This window comes from Salvelinus alpinus, chromosome 18 (genome assembly GCF_045679555.1).
Source record: "Salvelinus alpinus chromosome 18, SLU_Salpinus.1, whole genome shotgun sequence".
NCBI lineage: Eukaryota > Metazoa > Chordata > Actinopteri > Salmoniformes > Salmonidae > Salvelinus > Salvelinus alpinus.
In genome coordinates this window covers 24,089,991-24,108,269 of record NC_092103.1, presented here as the reverse complement: position 1 = coordinate 24,108,269, position 18,279 = coordinate 24,089,991, and the positions used below count along the sequence as shown (strand labels likewise).

Genomic DNA, 18,279 nt, shown 5'->3' with positions numbered 1-18,279 from the left:
TTTTCTCTGCTACTGCACGGCAAGTGGTGCCGGAGTGCCAAGTCTAGGACCAAAAGGCTCCTTAATAGCTTCTACCCCCAAGCCATAAGACTGCTGAACAATTAAACAAATGGCCACCGGACTATTACATTTACCCCCCCCCCCCCCCCCCCCCTCCATTTGTTTTCTCACACTGCTGCTACTCGCTGTTTATTATCTATGCATAGTCACTTCACCCCATCCTACATGTACAAATTACCTCAACTAACCTGTACCCCCGCACACTGACTCGGTACCGGTACCCCCTGTATATATCCTCGTTATTGTTTTGTTGTGTTACTTTTTATTATCATTTTTTACTTTAGTTTACTTGGTAAATATTTTCTTAACTCTTCTGGAACTGCATTGTTGGTTAAGGGCTTGTAAGTAAGCATTTCCCAGTAAGGTCTACACTTGTTGTATTCGGCGCATGTGACAAATAAAGTATGATTTGATTTGATTTATATCCCAAACATGTGTTGAATCGCTGCAGAATCACACAGACAGTGAGTAATAATAGAGCACGCTCAATTACCGGAATCATTTTGGAACATGAACAATGCTCATTAGACAACAGCTCAACATGGATGTGTGATGGAACATCGAGACTAGCTTCTTGTGAGGCAGGCTGTGCATAAAGCAAGTTAATGATGGTGAAACATTGTTTTAATAGGAACGAGGAGATGTGGATGTGCTTTAAGTGGCCTGCTGTCTGCTCCCCCCCCACTGATGAAGATAATAACAGGAATAATGGAATCCTTATCGCCAGCCCCTATTTGCTCATTCCTTTGCAGCCAGTCTTTTTCAGAAGAACACAATAGGTGCGCCCTTAGAATCAGATTGCACTTTCTCTCTCTCTCTCCTTCCATTTCTCTCTCTCTTATTGTGTCTCTCGCTCTCTCTTTTTCCTTTCCCATGTTGCTTTGCAGGAGTCAGTCTGCGATCTTGCCACGTCTGTAAATCTTTGGGCGCACTTCACCTCTCTCTCTGATGTATCATTATCACCGTGGCAACAGCAGTTTGAGTGCGCACGTGTGTGTGTGTGTGTGTGTGTGTGTGTGTGTGTGTGTGTGTGTGTGTGTGTGTGTGTGTGTGTGTGTGTGTGTGTGTGTGTGTGTGTGTGTGTGTGTGTGTGTGTAGTGGGCACTTTAATCTGCCTAGCTATCCGCAGAATGCTCCATGACCCCTAAAACAATTATATACAGTGCCTTCGGAATGTATTCAGACCCCTTTACTTTTACAACATTTTGTTTCGTTACAGCCTTATTCTAAAATTTATTAAATTGTTGTTTCCCCTCATCAATCTACACACAATACCCCATAATGACAAAGCAAATATAGCTTTTTAAACATTTTTGCAAATGCATTACAAATAAAAGTATTCAGACCCTTTACTCAGTACTTTGTTGAAACACCTTTGGCAGCGACTACAGCCTCAAGTCTTCTTGGGTATGAACCTAAAAGCTTGGCACACCTGTATTTGGGGAGTTTCTCCCATTCTTCTCTGCAGAGCTTCTCAAGCTCTGTCAGGTTGGATGGGGAGAGTTGCTGCACAGTTATTTTCAGGTCTCTCCAGAGATGTTCGATCGGGTTCAAGTCCGGGCTCTTGCTGGGCCACTAAAGGACATTCAGAGACTTGTCCCGAAGCCACTGCTGCGTTGTCTTGGCTGTGTGCTTAGGGTCATTGTCCTGTTGGAAGGTGAACCTTCGCTCCAGTCTGGAATTTCTTCATCGAGAATCTCTCTGTACTTTGCTCTGTTCATCTTTCCCTCGATCCTGACTAGTCTCCCAGTCACTACCGCTGAAAAACATCCCCACAGCATGATGCTGCTACCACCATGCTTCACCGTAGGGACGGTGCCAGGTTTACTCCAGACATGACGCTTAGCATTCAGGCCAAAGAGTTCAATATTGGTTTCATCAAACCAGAGAATCTTGTTGCTCATGGTCTGAGAGTCTTTAAGTGCCTTTTGGCAATGTGCTTTTTACTGAGGTGTGGCTTCCATCTGGCCACTCTACCACGAAGGCCTGAATGGTGGAGTGCTGCAGAGATGGTTGTCCTTCTGGAAGTTTCTTCCATCTCCACAGAGGAACACTAGAGCTCTGTCAGAGTGACCATCGGGTTCTTAGTCACCTCCCTGACTAAGGCCCTTCTCCCCCAATTGGGCGGCCAACTCTTGGAAGAGCCTTGGTGGTTCCAAACTTCTTCCTTTCAAGACTCTCTGTTTAACTGGGTCCTGGACTACCTGACGGGCTGCCCCCAGGTGGTGAAGGTAGAACACAACACCTCCACTTCACTGATCTTCAACACAGGGGCCCCACAAGGGTGCGTGCTCAGCCCTCTCCTGTACTCCCTTTTCACCCATGACTGCGGGACCATGCACACCTCCACCTTAATCATCAAGTTTGCAGATGACACAACAGTAGTAGGCCTGATTACCACCAATGACGAGACAGCCTAGAGGGAGGAGGTGAGGGCCCTGGGAGAGTGGTGCCAGGAAAATAACCTCTCACTCAACGTCAACAAAACAAACGAGCTGATTGTGGACTTCAGGAAACAGTAGAAGGAGCATGCTCCTATCCACATCGGCGGGAACGCAGTGGAGAAGGTGGACAGCTTCTAGTTCCTCGATGTACACATTACTGACAATCTGAAATGGTCCACCCAACAGACATTGTGGTGAAGAAGGCGCAACAGGGCCTCTTTAAACTGAGGAGGCTGAATAAATTTGGCTTGGCCCCTAAAACCCTCACAAACTTTTACAATTGAGAGCATCCTGTCGGGCTGTATCACCGCCTGGTATGGGAACTGCACCGCCCGCACTGCAGGGCTCTCCAGAGGGTGGTGCGGCCTGCACAACGTAAACTACTTGCCCTCCAGGACACCAACAGTACCCAATGTCAAAAAGATCATCAAGGACATCAACCACCCGAGCCACGGCCTGTTCACCCTGCTATCATCCAGAAGGCGAGGTCAGTACAGGTGCATCAAAGCTGGGACCGAGAGACTGAAAAACAGCTTTTATCTCAAGGCCATCAGGCTGTTAAATAGCCATCACTGGTTTCGCAACCCTGCACCTTAGAGGCTGCTGCCCTATATACATAGAGTTGGAATCACTGGCCACTTTAATAATGGAACACTAGTCACTTTGATAATTTTAAAATAATGTTTACATACTGCTTTACACATCTCATATGTATATACTGTATTATATTCTACTATATTTTAGTCAATGCCACTCCAACATTGCTCAATCTAATATTTATATTTTTCTTAATTCCATTATTTTACTTTTAGATGTGTGTATTGTTGTGAATTGTTAGATATTACTGCACTGTTGGAGCTAGGAACACAAACATTTTGCTACACCCGCAATAACATCTGCTAAATATGTGTATTTCACCAATAAAGTTTGATTTGATTTGGAGGCCACTGTGTTTTGGGGGACCTTCAATGCTGCAGAAATGTTTTGGTACCCTTCACCAGATCTGTGCCTCAACACAATCCTGTCTCGGAGCTCTATGCACAATTCCTTCGGCTGTGTTCTTGCTCTGACATGCACTGTCAACTGTGGGACCTTATATAGACAGGCGTGTGCCTTTCCAAATCATTTCCAATCAATTTAATTTAGCACAGGCAGACTCCAATCAAGTTGTAGAAACATCTCAAGGACAATCAATGGAAACAGAATGCACCTGAGCTCAATTTCAGGTATGAATACTTACGTAAATAAGGTATTTCTGTTTATTATTTGTAATACATTTTCTCAAATTGTTGCTTTGTCATTATTGGGTATTGTGTGTAGATTCCTGCGATTTTTTTTATTTAATCCATTTTAGAATAAGGCTGTAACGTAACAAAATGTGGAAAAAGTCAAGGGGTCTCAATACTTTCTGAATGCACTGTATGAAAAAAATAAAGGGAACACTAAAATAACACATCCTAGATCTGAATGAATGAAATATTCTTATTAAATACTTTTTTCTGTACATAGTTGAATGTGCTGACAACAAAATCACACAAAAATTATCAATGGAAACCAAATGTATCAACCCATGGAGGTCTGGATTTGGAGTCACACTCAAAATTAAAGTGGAAAACCACACTACAGGCTGATCCAACTTTGATGTAATGTCCTTAAAACAAGTCAAAATGAGGCTCAGTAGTGTGTGTGGCCTCCACGTGCCTGTATGACCTCCCTACAACGCCTGGGCATGCTCCTGATGAGGAGCCTGGACAGTCTGTGGCGCAACGTGGCGTTGGTGGTTGGAGCGAGACATGATGTCCCAGATGTGCTCAATTGGACTCAGGTCTGGGGAACGGGCGGGCCAGTCCATAGCATCAATGCCTTCCTCTTGCAGGAACTGCTGACACACTCCAGCCACATGAGGTCTAGCATTGTCTTGCATTAGGAGGAACCCAGGGCCAACCGCACCAGCATATGGTCTCACAAGGGGTCTGAGGATCTCATCTCGGTACCTAATGGCAGTCAGCCTACCTCTGGCGAGCACATGGAGGGCTGTGCGGCCCCCCAAAGAAATGCCACCCCACACCATGACTGACCCACCGCCAAACCGGTCATGCTGGAGGATGTTGCAGGCAGCAGAACGTTCTCCACGGCATCTCCAGACTCTGTCACGTCTGTCACATGTGCTCAGTGTGAACCTGCTTTCATCTGTGAAGAGCACAGGGCGCCAGTGGCGAATTTGCCAATCTTGGTGTTCTCTGGCAAATGCCAAACGTCCTGCACGGTGTTGGGCTGTAAGCACAACTCCCACCTGTGGACGTCGGGCCCTCATACCACCCTCATGGAATCTGTTTCTGACCGTTTGAGCAGACACATGCACATTTGTGGCCTGCTGGAGGTCATTTTGCAGGGCTCTGGCAGTGCTCCTCCTTGCACAAAGGCGGAGGTAGCGGTCCTGCTGCTGGGTTGTTGCCCTCCTACGGCCTCCTCCACGTCTCCTGATGTACTGGCCTGTCTCCTGGTAGCGCCTCCATGCTCTGGACACTACGCTGACAGACACAGCAAACCTTCTTGCCACAGCTCGTATTGATGTGCCATCCTGGATGAGCTGCACTACCTGAGCCACTTGTGTGGGTTGTAGACTCCGTATCATGCTACCACTAGAGTGAAAGCACTGCCAGCATTCAAAAGTGACCAAAACATCAGCCAGGAAGCATAGGAACTGAGAAGTGGTCTGTGGTCACCACCTGCAGAACCACTCCTTTATTGGGGGTGTCTTGCTAATTGCCTATAATTTCCACCTGTTGTCTATTCCATTTGCACAACAGCATGTGAAATTTATTGTCAATCAGTGTTGCTTCCTAAGTGGACAGTTTGATTTCACAGAAGTGTGATTGACTTGGAGTCACATTGTGTTTTTATAAGTGTTCCCTTTATTTTTTTGAACAGTGTATATATTTATTTTTCATTTTTAACATTTTAGTAATTTAGCAGACACTCTTAATCAGAGCGACTTACAGTAGTGAATACATACATTTTCGTACAAGTCCCCCATGGGATTCAAACCCACAACCCTGGCATTGCAAGCACCATATTCTACCAACTGAGCTACACAGGACTGAGCAACACAAAAGGACCTATCAAAAACATATCTTCACACCAATCACAGGTGGTAACTACGACATGACTCGAACATGTCCAGTGTTGGGGGTTGGGAACAGGCCCTCGGGCCAGAGGTCGACGGTTAATGTATTCATGGAGAGGTCAGAGGGGAAAGGAGGCTCAGTGTCACCATGTCTTCACGTCATGGGGGAAGCTAGCTACCATGATGCCCAAGGGAGTAGGAGGCTAAAATCCAATAACACAAAAGCTTTACCCTGCCTATCAATTAGGGATAAGACCATAAGCTAAAAAACAATTAGGTAATGTGGTACAGCTGGTTCCTCTTCAGAAAGGCAGCTTGCAACCTCCATATCAAATCAAAGCAAATGTTATTGGTCACATACACATGGTTAGCAGATGTTATTGCGAGTGTAGCGAAATGCTTGTGCTTTTAGTTCCGACAGTGCAGCAATATCTAACAATTCCCCAACAACTACCTAATACACACAAATCTAAGTAAAGGGATGGAATAACAATATGTACATATAAATATATGGATGAGCAATGACCGAGCGGCATAGGCAAGATGCAATAGATGGTATAAAATACAGTATATACATATGGGATGAGTAATGCAAGATATGTAAACATTATTAAAGTGGCATTATTAAAGTGACTAGTGATCCATTTGTTAGAGTGGCCAATTATGTCAAGTCTGTATGTAGGCAGCAGCCTCTCTCTGTTAGTGATGGCTGTTTAACAGTCTGATGGCCTTGTGATTGACAAATAGCTTCTGTCTCTCTGTCCCAGCTTTGATGCACCTGTACTGACCTCGCCTTCTGGATGGTAGCAGGGTGATCAGGCAGTGGCTCGGGTGGTTGTTGTCCTTGATGATCTTTTTGGCCTTTCTGTGACATCGGGTGCTGTAGGGCAGGAAGTTTGCCCCCAGTGATGCATTGTGCAGACCGCACCATCCTCTGGAGAGCCCCATGGTTGCGGGCGGTGCAGTTGCCGTACCAGGCGGTTATACAGCCCGACAGGATGCTCTCAATTGTGCATCTGTAAAAGTTTGTGAGGGTTTTAGGTGACAGGCCAAATTTTGTCATCCTCCTGAGGTTAAAGAGGCGCTGTTACACCCTCTTCACCACACTGTCTGTGTGGGTGGACTATTTCAGTTTGTCAAGAATGTGTACGCAGAGGAACTTTACATTATCCACCTTCTCCACTGCTGTCCTGTCGATGTGGATAGGGGGGTGCTCTCTCTGCTGTTTCCTGAAATCCACGATCATCTCCTTTGTTTTGTTGACGTTGAGTGAGAGGTTGTTTTCCTGACACCACACTCCGAGGTCCCTCACCTACTCCCTACAGGCTGTCTCATCATTGTTGGTGATGAAGCCTACTACTGTTGTGTTGTCTGCAAACTTGATGATTGAGTTGGAGCAGTGCATGGCCACGCATTCATGGATGAACAGGGAGTACAGGAGGGAGCTGAGCACACACCCCTTTCTTACATAGGTATTCCTCTTGTCCAGATGGTATAGGGCACTGTGCAGTGTGATGGCGATTGCATCGTCTGTGGACCTATTTGGGCGGTATGCAAATTGCAGTGGTTCTAGGGTGACAGGTAAGGTGGAGGTGATACGATCCTTGACTAGTCTCTCTAAAGCACTTCATGATGACAGAAGTGAGTGCCACGAGGCGATAGTCATTTAGTTCAGTTACCTTTGCCTTCTTGGGTACAGGAACAATGGTGACCATTGCTATTGGATAGCATGCAGCATGTGCGTGTCTTATCTGCTGACTGAGGTTGGTAATAGGCCTCATACCACTATAGAGCAAAACAGTCATGATCCAGAGCAGGGCAGGGTCCTAGAGAGATGAAGTGGAAGAGGTAACAGAGGGGGAGAGGAGCCGGCATGTCGCCATCTCAACATCCCTGCTACCTGGAAACTGGCCCTCGTCATCATCATCATTAGCGGCCTGGTCTGTGGGCGGTGGAGCGGCTGGGAGTACGAGCGGCTGGAAGGGCAAGCGGCAAAGAGCGCGGTCTCCTCGTCTCCCAGAGCACGCCACATTAATCCCATTACAGGGCTGGGCTCCTCTGAGGCTGGCAGAGCTCAGCCACGCTGCTGCTACTGTGATCTCTAGGAGACAGAGTCAGGCCCCTGCCAACAGCCAACCAACCAGACCACGCCACGCCACGGGCAGTTAAACTAAAGGCCGTTCTTGCCGTTATGCCGTCCTAGGCGAGACCAAAAATTACGCCCCCGGCAAAACTAGAATAGTCCCAGTAAGCAAAAGGATGTTGAAAAGGTGTAAAATATGTATTTTCCAAACTTTGAAGTTAGGTTCAATTTAGGTTCTGAATGAAAGGTGAAAATATGTATTTTCCGTAGTTTTAAAATATATATTTTCCCGGAAGTTGAAATCAGGTTCCTTTTCAGTTCTGAATGAAAGTAAAAAAAATACTTATTTCCCAGATGTTGAAAATGTGTATTTTCCAGATGTTGAAGATATGTATTTTCCTGATGTTGAAATCAGGCACATTTTTGGTTCTGAATGAAAGTTGAAAATATGTAATTTATAGACGTCTATGTTGGAGCCAAATCAAGGCTGGTCCAAAAATGGACCAAAAATCAATGTCTGTGGATGTTGAAATCAAGGCTGGTCTGGACTGCACCAAATCTGAACCAAACATAGATGTCCATGATTGGTTCAAATTTCGGATTGCACCAAAAAAAGACGTCCAAAAGGTATCGGCGTCGGTCCGTGCTTACTGAGGTGTAGCCTACAGTGTTGCCTGAAATTGAATTTTATGAATGCCCATCTATGTGGTAAGGCTACTGTTTGTAAAACAGCAAAAAAAGACGTCCAAAAGACGTCGGCTCGTGCTTACTGGGGTGTAGCTTACCCCAAAATTGACAGATACAAACTTGAAACCACTGATCATGACAATGGGGTGAAACTCCTGGACAACAGTTGTGATTGTCCATTCCATATTGTCCATTTTACTTTGACCTATCCTGTTTTTAGAATATGTTGTTTTCTAACATGACAGCGTCTTTTATTTGATTGGGCGCCATTTAGGTTAAGCTATTTGATCGGAGAAACATGCATGATGTAAAAAGTGTCCGTCTTATGACATTGTCATAAATTTTAGCTGGCTCGCTAGCTAACGTTACGTGTGAGATCTGTGTAATAATATTATTCATATCTCAGAGCCATTTGCATTGCTAGTTATAGCCTAACATTAAACCTAGTTGGTTAGCTAGCTACCTGTAGATTCATGCAGGGTAGTAATGTTATGCGTTGGGATATGGTTCATTGATTAGCTAGCTAATGTTAGCTAGACTCCACTATGAAAGTAACCATTTCACTATACCGTTTACACCTGCTGTATCCTGTGCATGTGACAAATAAACTTAGATTTTATTTGATATAGTGTGTGTTTACCAGAGACCGTAATGTGAAGAACAACATGACCTGCATCAAAGTCAAATTAGGATATAACGTTAGGCCAACGAGACAGTGTCCAAGTTCTAAAACTCTCCAGGAGAATGTCCTGCTTTTATTTCGTCACACTCACAACAGTAAGCTTTTCTGTAATTAGCTTGCCATTGTTGATTTTCCTGTAATAATGAAAAAAAAATAGCTAGAGTTAAGACGTTGTCTTACCGTTAGCTAGCTAGTTAACAAGCAAAAAAATGAACCAAAACACTGTTTGGAAAGTTGCTTTTAGTTGCCTGGTTTGCTAAATGGACATATCCTAAATACATTTTTAAACGGATGGGTTTATTGGTGTTAAAATACACCAGTTATGCTATTTCGGACCACCAGGCAGCTGATGTCGTGAATCCTTAAAGAGATGGGTGGGGCTAAGGCTTAAGTGAACAACACTGAGTGGATGTAGACAAAGAAGAGCTCTCCAGTAGGTGTACCAAAATATTCAAGGGACATTTTCTCAAAAGTGGGGTTACAAGTTTATCAACTTTCAAAGCAGAATTACTTTCCCATTGTTCCTCAACTGTAGTGTACAATATAACATTTTCTAGCTCTGAGTATCCACTTTTATCCAATGTAAAAAACACCACTTCAAATTTTGCTACATAAGGCCAAATCGAGCCGGTCGGTCATATATGCCACTGGTTAAGAGAAATTATGTGAGGTTTTATGTGTTGTTGTTGGAGGTGCGTCTTGATCAGTTTATCTCAGGAAATGCTGCCCTCGTCAATCTGCCACCATAGGTGGCTGCCTAATCCTGCCTAATGAGCGAGCTGGCCGTGAAGGCTATTCACTAGCCCCAGCACCTAGCCCTGGCAGGGAGGCAATAGCAGCAGTGAATGGTCTTATCATCAGCAAACAGAGACTAGCCACAAAGCACAGGGCCAAATCTGCCTTAACTCCTGGCAAACACAGTCCCCAGTATCAGCTGCTCAGAGCAATCACTCCCTTTCTCTGTTCTACCAGTGTGACATATGCTTGGGCCTTTTAAAATGGATCTTACAGATTTGTTAGCCACTGTCTCCTGGGGTCTGTTGCCTGGGTTACCACAGACAACAGCAAGTGGGTTTTGTTCCTCCTGTTTGGAATGGCTGTAAGCTGTGTGTAGGAGCCAGAGAGCAGTGTATTGCAGGACAAATCCAGATGTTATAACACAGGTGTAATGATTGCAGTATTTTAGTACTGTAATGTATAGCTTACACCATTACCCACACCATAGCAGTGTCATAGGTTAAATCCCAAATGGCACCCTAGTATTCCATATTTAGTGCACTACTTTTGACCAGAGACCTTTGGGACCTGAAGCTGACCAGCATCAATTACCTGAGTCCAGCACTCAAACAGCCCTAACGGCTCCAGCCTCCCTGGTCAAACGCATGCAATCATCAGAGCCCTCAGACACACACCACACACACAATGCCTGCATCATCTCATCTAGTCTACCCGCTTCACACACACACACTGGGCTCACACACACACACACACACTGAATTTCACTATCCATACTAAGACATACCAGGGCTGGGGTCAGTTCAAATTGAAAATGTGAAAAAACGGAATACATTTTCTAGGGCCGGGACGATAGAAGTATTTAGATACTTGTTAGTATCGTGGCAAGGAAACAAAACAGAAAGCGGATTTAACTTCTTTAGGAAAACAGCCCGAATGTTGGAAACAAACATCATTATGTTGTCATCCAAAGTCACATGTACAGTTGAAGTCGGAAGTTTACATACACCTTAGCCAAATACATTTAAACTCAGTTTTTCCACAATTCCTGACATTTAATCGTAGTAAAAGTTCCCTGTTTTAGGTCAGTTAGAATCACCACTTTATTTTAAGAATGTGAAATGTCAGAATAATAGTAGAAAGAATGATTTATTTCAGCTTTTATTTCTTTCATCACATTCCCAGTGGGTCAGAAGTTTACATGCACTCAATTAGCATTTGGTAGCATTGTCTTTAAATTGTTTAACTTGGGTCAAACGTTTTAGGTAGCCTTCCACAAGCTTCCCACAATAAGTTGGATGAATTTTGGCCCATTCCTCCTGACAGAGCTGGTGTAACTATCAGGTTTGTAGGCCTCCTTGCTCGCACACACTTTTTCAGTTCTGCCCACACATTTTCTATGGGATTGAGGTCAGGGCTTTGTGATGGCCACTCCAATACCTTGACTTTGTTGTCCTTAAGCCATTTTGCCACAACTTTGGACGTATGCTTGGGGTCATTGTCCATTTGGAAGACCCCATTTGCGACCAAGCTTTAACTTCCTGACTGATGTCTTGAGATGTTGCTTCAATATATCCACATAATTTCCCTCCCTCATGATGCCATCTATTTTGTGAAGTGCACCAATCCCTCCTGCAGCAAAGCACCCCCACAACATGATGCTGCCACAGTTATATTTTTGTTTCATCAGACAAGAGGACATTTCTCCAAAAAGTACGATCTTTGTCCCCATGTGCAGTTGCAAATCGTAGACTGGCTTTTTTATTGCGGCTTTGGAGCAGTGGCTTCTTCCTTGCTGAGCGGCCTTTCAGGTTATGTCGATATATGACTCGTTTTACTGTGGATATAGATACCTCTGTACCCAAAATCAAATCTAGAATCGGCTTTCTATTTCGCAACAAAGCCTCCTTCACTCATGGCGCCAAACTTACCGTAGTAAAACTGACTATTCTACCGATCCTCGACTTCGGCGATGTCATCTACAAAATAGCTTCCAATACTCTACTCAGCAAACTGGATGCAGTCTATCACAGTGCCATCTGTTTTGTTACCAAAGCCCCTTATACCACCCACCACTGCGACCTGTATGCTCTAGTCGGCTGGCCCTCGCTACATATTAGTCGCCAGACCCACTGGCTCCAGGTCATCTATAAGTCTATGCTAGGTAAAGCTCCGCCTTATCTTAGCTCACTGGTCACGATAACAGCACCCACCCGTAGCTCACGCTCCAGCAGGTATATCTCACTGGTCACGATAACAACACCCACCCGTAGCACGCGCTCCAGCAGGTATATCTCACTGGTCACGATAACAACACCCACCCGTAGCACGCGCTCCAGCAGGTATATCTCACTGGTCACGATAACAACACCCACCCGTAGCACGCGCTCCAGCAGGTATATCTCACTGGTCATCCCCAAAGCCAAATCCTCCTTTGCCCGCCTTTCCATCCAGTTCTCTGCTGCCAGTGACTGGAACGAATTGCAAAAATCGCTGAAGCTGGAGTCTTATATTTCCCTCACTAACTTTAAACATCAGCTATCTGAGCAGCTAACCGATCGCTGCAGCTGTACATAGTCCATCTCTAAATAGCCCACCCAATCTACCTACCTCATCCCCATATTGTTTTTATTTACTTTTCTGCTCTTTTGCACACCAGTATCTCTACTTGCACATAATTTATCACTCCAGTTTTAATCGGCTAAATTGTAATTACTTCGCTACTATGGCCTATTTATTGCCTACCTCCTCGCGCCATTTGCACACACTGTATATAGACTTTCCTTTTTTCTATTGTGTTATTGACTGTACGCTTGTTTATTCCATGTGTAACTCTGTGTTGTTGTTTGTGTCGCACTGCTTTGCTTTATCTTGGCCAGGTCGCAGTTGTAAATGAGAACTTGTTCTCAACTAGCTTACCTGGTTAAATAAAGGTGAAATACAAAAAATATATATATATTAAAAACTGTTTCCTCCAGCATCTTCACAACGTCCTTTGCGGTTGTTCTGGGATTGATTTGCACTTTTCGCACCAAAGTACGTTCATCTCTAGGAGACAGAACGTGTCTCCTTCCTCAGCAGTATGACGGCTGCATGGTCCCATGGTGTTTATACTTGCGTACTATTGTTTGTACAGATGAACGTGGTACCATCAGGCATTTGGAAAGGTAGGCATTGAAATACATCCACAGATACACCTCCAATTGACTCAAATGATGTCAATTAGCCTATCACAAGCTTCTAAAGCCATGACATCATTTTCTGGAATTTTCCAAGCTGTTTAAAGGCACAGTCAACTTAGTGTATGTAAACTTCTGACCCACTGGAATTGTGATACAGTGAGTTATAAGTGAAATAATCTGTCTGTAAACAATTGTTGGAAAAATTACTTGTAGATGCACATGCACAAAGTAGATGTCCTAACCGACTTGCCAAAACTATAGTTTGTTAACAAAAAAATTGTGGAGTGGTTGAAAAACGAGTTTTCATGACTCCAACCGTAAGTGTATGTAAACTTCTGACTTTTAAGTGTATGTAAACTTCTGTTTACATTTTTGTCATGGAAAATGTTTTGCGATACTGGTATCGTCACAGCCCTACTATTTACAATGACTTTTCAAGTCGAAGCAATTTATTTAAAAAATTAAATCACTTCCTGAATTGACTGCCTTCAATTCGAATTGACTCCAGCCCTGACACATTACACACGCCCAAATACACCCCTGAAAAATGAGGCCGTTGAATAATTAGGAGGATTAAAAAGTGTGTGTGTACAGACAGGCATTTCAATGATCTCTTTCCTTTGACTGGCTCTTGAAGGTTATGAGCTTGGCTGCTGCTGACACTCTCCTGGGATGCAGACAAGGTGGCAGTTTGTTTTCCTACCCTGCTTCCCCTCTACAGAGAAATCGTCTTCAGATATGGGACTGCAAATGGCTACCAGCTAGTGCTGAGCGATTAGTACTTTGAGGTTGGTTCGGTTTCGGTAAAACAATTTTTTAAATGATAACGGTTTTCGATTTTTGGTACATTTTTTAAACATTAAATCATTATGAAATTATGAGAGCTTTTTAATGGAAATTCAAAAGCCAAAACATTGAAAATGTCTCTGTCAGCTCCACATTGGGTAGATATCAATAGAAAAATTCGAAATTACTATGAAATAATACAATATTTCTGTTGTTTTTATTACTTAGTTTTTATTTGATTACTTTATTATTTTTAATTCCTCAAAGTCATCATCTCATCTCTCTTCAGGCAGTAGCAGCCAGACAGCCAGCCAGCCAGACAGCCAGCCAGACAGACAGCCAGCCAGCCAGCCAGCCAGACAGCCAGCCAGACAGCCAGCCAGACAGCCAGCCAGACAGACAGACAGCCAGCCAGACAGCCAGCCAGCCAGCCAGACAGACAGCCAGCCAGACAGCCAGCCAGACAGCCAGCCAGACAGACAGACAGCCAGACAGCCAGCCAGACAGCCAGCCAGCCAGCCAGCCAGACAGCCAGCCAGACAGACAGACAGCCAGACAGCCAGCCAGACAGCCAGCCAGCCAGCCAGCCAGACAGCCAGCCAGACAACTGATGTTATCTCTGTGCTCCTCATACTGTACTGTCTTTAGTCATGATATTTAGCTAAGCTAACATGCCTAAGTATACTGCAGAGCTGTCTGACTAAATCATTTGAGTAGTTCTTCAAAGTAGATAAGGAATACTTTCAAGAACTGTTTCTATCCCTCTCTCATCATTCCTCTCTCATGTGGTCGATGCGGTCTGCGTGTATCTAACCTAACGTAGAAGGCGTAAAAATGTATCCACCTCTGTCCGAGCTGGAAAGAACAGGCATAATCAAGGCACAATTGATTATGGTCATTGTTGTTAATTGCCACGTTTCTGTGCTGAACTAGGTTGAATATTTGCTTAATGAAAACTACAACTCCCTTCAGCCCAGCGTCCCAGCTCTTTATCAGCTTTCCACCAGACACAGCGGCCGTGTCTTCTGCTGCAAGGTCACCTTTTACTACACACCCAGAACAACAATACACACACACATTCACTCACAGTCACATCTGTGACTATGCTATTACATAGTGACATACATGCACATGGATAAAGGCAGAAATGCACAAACATTTTGAAGTAGTCCCACATTAATACTGAAATAGTACATAAATAATAATGATCCACTAACACATATTTACACTCCCTCCACCAATACAAGATATATGTTTACATTATTACATCAATTCCTGTGAGTGTACTATGCTATTCTGTACAATGCCAAGTTATGTAATGAAATATCTATGGAGAACTTCAAAGGGCATCTAAAGCCAAGAAAAGGCTTTACTACAAGACATTTGGAAATTAACTGAAATGTCTGTCCGTCTGTCTGTCAGTCATTCAGTCTGAAAATATCTCCTACTAGAAGAGCCATCATTAAATCTACCGACTCCTCCAGAGAAAAAGGGAGAGAAAGAGAGAGACAGAGGAAAAATAAATAAAAAAGAGAAAGAAAGAAAGAAAGAAAGAGAGAGAAAGAGATAGAGAGAAAGAGAGAGAGAAAGAGAGAGAAAGAAAGAAAGAGAGAGAGAGAGAGAAAGAGAGGGGAAAAAATAAATGAAGAGTTTGGAGGCTTTCTTCTCCCTAGCCTCCAGGGAAGACTAATATATTCAATTTGGGTTAAAAGAGTGCATTTAAAGAGGAAACTCTCCAACGGGCTGGCAGAGACAAGGCAGGGATTTGAGGATTAATGTGTTTTCTCTGTTTCTCTGCTCAGCCTGTAATTGACTGATTCAGGATAGGTTTTAATGAGGCAGACCCAGACTCCCAGTCAGGGCTAATACAAGGCTGCTGGCTGAGCTGCCACTCATTGCAAACAAACATGGCTGCCTCCAATGAGTCTGCTACCACAGCTCTCAGCTTCTCTCTCACCCTCCTTATCTCATCATTATCTAGTTCTCTCCTTTCAAGTGATTCACATCCAGGTCCCACCTCTCCCCCAGCGAATCTACTCTAAGATGAAGAATGTATAACTAGCACCTCAGGATCAGTCTGATCAGGTAACACTCCACAGTTCTAATGTAATAGGAGAGTTATGGTCAGTGAAGCAGAGCATGGGAAGGTACAGAGCTAAGTATGTGTGTGTTTATGTGCGCACCCGTGTTACCTTACAGAATATACCAGGACTAATACTTACAGTTGCAGCTTCAACAGGTTATGGGTTTTAGGGCTGTCCCGACTAAAAAAATCTTGGTCGACCGAAAGTCGTCTGTTCTTTAGACCAATAGATTGGTCGACATTTTTAAACGTGTATTTATCCATATAAAGACACACCCTATGTGTTTTTATATATATCAACTATAAGCATTGAGCTTGTCTGATGCTTTAAGCTTATGGGTTGATGAAATAAGACAAATGCATCAAGAGGGTGCCAGACATCTAGATAACCAGAAGATAAAAACCTTAACCTGACCCAACTATTCTGCTCCCACTCCTGCTGGCTTTCGCAGATTCTACCATTACTCTCCTGAAGTAGGCGGTAATAGGCTACACGAGGAGTCGGCAGCCTTTCTCATGTGAAATGGCAATTTATCTTACAATTTCGACCGATCTGCATGCCAGTTATGGTTTTCATATGCACATTTTCGTGAAACAGTTTCATTTAATTTATAATAAAGTCTTCATATCTCAAAATCATTGTCATGTGGTTAATCAAAATTCTATCCAAATCTAAATGAAAATGATACAAACCTAAAGAGCTTGCACAAGCAAACTTGCAACATTGTATAAAATATTCTGGGCCCTCACTTTCCCTCACCAGTGAGTGCAAGGGATAAGAAGCAGTGCTTGACTTGTGGCAGAAGCTCACCGGAGCGGAGTACCCGCACCTCAAATGTTCTACTGCTTGAGCTCCTGTTCCTCTTATAGAATATTAGCTCAAAAGTATTGTGGAGCTCCTGCACCTACATACAAACATTACCAGCACCCAAAATGAGTACCGTAACCTACTTCAGTCCAAGTCAAGCCCTGATAAGAAGGAATCAAGTAGGCCTAATTTATGACGTTTCCACTGGGTCAGAGCATGACATTTTTCCCTTTCACGCTGAGTGGTTATCGAAAGGGACAGAGCTGGAAAGAGTTTTCAGATACATTGAACTATTGTAATTCTCAATGGATTTAAAAACAGACTTTGTTTTCTTGCTGTTCGAGGTGAAGAAAAAATTACTTTGAGAAGCTCCACAGGTCATTAGTGGTGGTGCGTTAAGCCAATCAGAAATACTATCAGATCTCCAAGTGGGCACATTTATATGCCTACATTTGCACAGGCCAGGTAGCCTATGGGACTACTTCTATGCGTGCGGGTCCTTTCTCAACATTGACAGGAGCACTCCAAACAAAAGACAACGATTAAATTGACAAAACTCGTAAATGGAAGGAAATAAACCAAAACTTGTTTCTCACAAGTGTAGCATAGGCTGTGCACTCTGCAAACAATGTGTCCACTCCAACAATGTCTCTTCTTATTATTGGTGTCCTTTAGTAGTGGTTTCTTTGAAGATATTCGACCATGAAGGCCTGATTCAAGCATTCTCCTCTGTTGACAGTTGATGTTGAGATGTGTCTGTTACTTGAACTCTGTGAAGCATTTATCTGGGCTGCAATCGGTTAATTCTAATGAACTTATCCTCTGCAGCAGAGGTAACTCTAGGTCTTCCATTCCTGTGGCTGTCCTCATGAGAGCCAGTTTCATCATAGAGCTTGATGGTTTGTGTGACTGCACTTGAAGAAACTTTCAAAGTTCTTGAAATGTTCCGGATTGACTGACCTTCATGTCTTAAAGTAATGATGGACTGTCATTTCTCTTTGCTTATTTGAGCAGTTTTTGCCATAATATGGACTTGGTCTTTTACCAAATAGGGCTATCTTCTGTATACCACCCCTACCTTGTCACAACACAACTGATTGGCTCAAACACATTAAGAAGAAATTAAACTCCACTTTAACAAGGCATACCTATTAATTGAAATGCATTCCAGGTGACTACCTCATGAAGCTGGTTGAGAGAATGCCAAGAGTGTGCAAAGCTGTCATCAAGGCAAAGGGTGGCTACATGGAAGAATCTCAAATATAAAATATATTTTGATTTGTTTAACGCTTTTTTGGTTACTACATGATTCCATATGTGTTATTTCATAGTTTTGATGTCTTCACTATTATTCTACTATGTAGAAAAAAAGAAAAAAAATAGAATGTGTAGGTGTGTCCCAAACTTTTGACTGGTGCTGTATATTTGTTACTTGACTAAAACAATTTCAGTCGACCAACAGCCTAACGACCAAACAATCGACCAGTCGACTAATTGGGGTCAGACCTAATGCTTTTTAACCAGCCTTTGTTTCTTAACCCCAAAGCTTTTTCAGCAACTCTTCAACTCACACACATTAGTTGAGGCCTACGTTAAGCTGTG

General features: G+C 43.5%; 1 protein-coding gene across 2 annotated transcripts in view; it reads right to left on the bottom strand.

Moving 5' to 3' along the window:
• LOC139544042 (breakpoint cluster region protein-like) overlaps window positions 1-18,279 on the bottom strand; it is a 124,936-nt gene that overhangs the window by 61,359 nt on the left and 45,298 nt on the right. The window lies entirely within an intron of this gene.